Here is a 2,808-nt window from a genome sequence, read left to right as displayed (position 1 = left end):
ATAAATACAATACCGTAAACTTCAGTCGTTTGGTGTACTACAAAGTATATACATTAATTCAGAAACCAAATAACAATTTTTACATAAGTTGTTGAAGAGAGAATTTTGTCTAATTTTTTGAATGTATTCGTTACTTATGCAGATTTGAAATGAGAATTGAAACGAGAGAAGAGAGAAAGAATTATAAGATTTCATTTACTTCTCTTCTAGTCTAATATGTCATGATGTTTACATATTATTAAGTATACTATTGTTAGTTAGTATTGTTAGTTTTTATAATGCCTGGATTCTAATTAGCAGAGTATATTTTTTTTATTTTCCACAATTTTATTAAATGTACACAATTTTTATGTACTATAATAAGCTTAATTTGAAAATTATCTTATAAGAATTGATTTATGTTTAATTTCATTAACACAGTTGTCCAGCATTTATTTACTAACAGTGCAAATATATATCTAAATATATATAGCAATAATATTAATATATTTTTGAAAAATTTGTCGTAAACATTTAATAACAAATATTTGTGTTAACATAATTAAAGAGAAAAAGTATAATTATAATTTTACTTTTATATAATTTAAGAGAGAAAGTAATGTAATAAAAATAAAACAAAGTACTATGAAAAAATACAACATTGTACATTATTTTGTATTGTATTAATTTATATTGTTTCTTCATACATCAACATTGTTAAATTACCTCAGTTAATACCGAGCATTAGGTGTATTACATCTATGTTATAATTTTGCACTGAATAATGTCAATGTAATATAATAATATCAATGTAATATAATAAACAATGTAATATATAATAATGTCAATGTAAATGTAATATAATAATGTCAATGTAATATAATAAACAATAATGTGTTATATTACATTTACATTGTTAAATACGAAATTATAACATAGATGTAATATAACTTGCTTGCTGGTGTGACATGGATGGTGGTTGACATGGATTCCAAATGAAATATGTATATTCAACCTTTTCAGATCTTACAATTAATCTTTTTAGAAAAGTTAACGGAATTATAACGCATAGTGAACGCAACCATATATAAAAAATATATTTTACAATAATTATGAGTAATGTTTATTATTATTTTCTACATTGCGTCGTACTTTTATTTGTGTTTCAATAACTATATTTTATACTATATTTTAACTATATTTTGTAGTATAATTCATGAAAAGAAAATTTATTATGACCATTTCATATGGTTGTGCTAATTTCTATTATAGTGATGACGACTATAAATCTGCGTTCACTCTGCTATATCTTGCATGTTTAAATTAATTATAAAAATATGTTTGAGGACAAAACTAACTATAAAATATAGTGAGATTATAGTTGTTCCAACTATTTTTTTCTCTCAGTGCAGGGATGAAAACAATGTATAACTATTGCTATCGTGACACTGATTTCCTTTTGCAAAAATTACTGCGCAATTACTGCTCCAATTTATATGATAAAATTGGGTGCGAATATACAGTGAAATATTTAATTTTAATTTCCATTGAAAATTATATAGAAAGCTCATATATTAGATAACATGTATTCTTCAAAACAATATTCGTAAATTATTCTAATGCGTATAACATATTTCTCGAAAAAACTCTTTCTTTGATGCACCCACACTGAGAGAAAAATGTATGATATTTGGAACTATAATGGCATAGTAAAAAGATTATAGTTAGAAATATAATTTTTATAGTAAATGTTACCATAATATTTGTAATATTTACAATATAAGCATAGTATAACTGACCTGTGTAAAATTTTTACCAAGAATTAAAATTATTTTAAATAAAAAATATAGTAATAAAGTGGCAAATATTGAATGGTAAGAGAAATTAACTATTTTATATAGTCAATACAATTGGAATATTTGATAAATATAGGTACATATAACTATATTCCCAAAAGGTGCTTTATCATATATATAGAATAATAAGATGGTGACTATAAATCTGTGTTCATTCTACTATATCTTCATGTTTAGATGAACTATAAATATATGTTTGAGGCCAAAACGAACTATAAAATATAGTGAGATTATAGTTATTCCAATTTTTTATTTTTTTCTCTCAATGCAGTACATAAGCATTTTGAAGAATTTATCAGAAAAGCAGCGAAAGACTCTCTTGGAGAGAATATGAATATCGGCAACGTGATATTTACATTTACGTACCGTGTAAATATAAGAAAATTGAAATGACAACGTAGCACACATACTTGCATAACATCTGTGAAAGAACGATATATGAAAAAATACTGTGGCGCAACAGTAGAGCGAACATGTTCACGCTTATCAAATGTGACATTTTGACGATCGTCTTGTTCCGCATAGATATATATATATATAGCTAGCTCAAGATGCAGCGCTTTCTTCCAGGACATGCGTGAACTAAAAATCAAGTCTTCTTTACCATGTAACCATTAAACGCTAGTACACATATTACTTATTACTGGAATTCTCTTTTTATTTAAATTATCTATTAAAATTCACTTACGATGTCTCCATAATGTTCCTGAAAGTCTTCTCTATGCCGCATACTATGTATTTGAAGCGTATGAGCTCTAAATTTGTCACATGAAACTAAATATGACACCTGCATCGCATTTTCAATAGTAAATACAAAATTTTTTATTGATTTCAATGCAACTTTTTAGTATGCGGCATTCATTATCGCTTATACTTTCACGCTGTAAAAGCATTTACAGTTTTATGCATGCAATTAGATGAAAAAAGTATTCTACGAAAACAAGCCTAGCAGCATTGCCTTAAAGTGACATAC

At 25.6% G+C, this 2,808-nt stretch overlaps 1 long non-coding RNA gene across 1 annotated transcript; it reads right to left on the bottom strand.

Moving 5' to 3' along the window:
* Nucleotides 1–2,055: 2,055 nt before the first annotated feature.
* On the bottom strand, nt 2,056–2,585 carry LOC116852906. Its single transcript, XR_004379878.1, has 2 exons — nt 2,524–2,585; nt 2,056–2,417 (listed from the first exon to the last, which is right to left on the bottom strand). It is a non-coding gene; the product is annotated as an uncharacterized LOC116852906 (long non-coding RNA).
* Between the last annotated feature and the right edge of the window lie 223 nt (nt 2,586–2,808).

Source organism: Odontomachus brunneus, unplaced genomic scaffold, assembly GCF_010583005.1.
Source record: "Odontomachus brunneus isolate Ranch 3 - 2012 unplaced genomic scaffold, Obru_v1 Obru_scaffold_262, whole genome shotgun sequence".
NCBI lineage: Eukaryota > Metazoa > Arthropoda > Insecta > Hymenoptera > Formicidae > Odontomachus > Odontomachus brunneus.
Note: the sequence above shows the minus strand (reverse complement) of the source record. Positions and strands in the feature narration are given on the sequence as shown.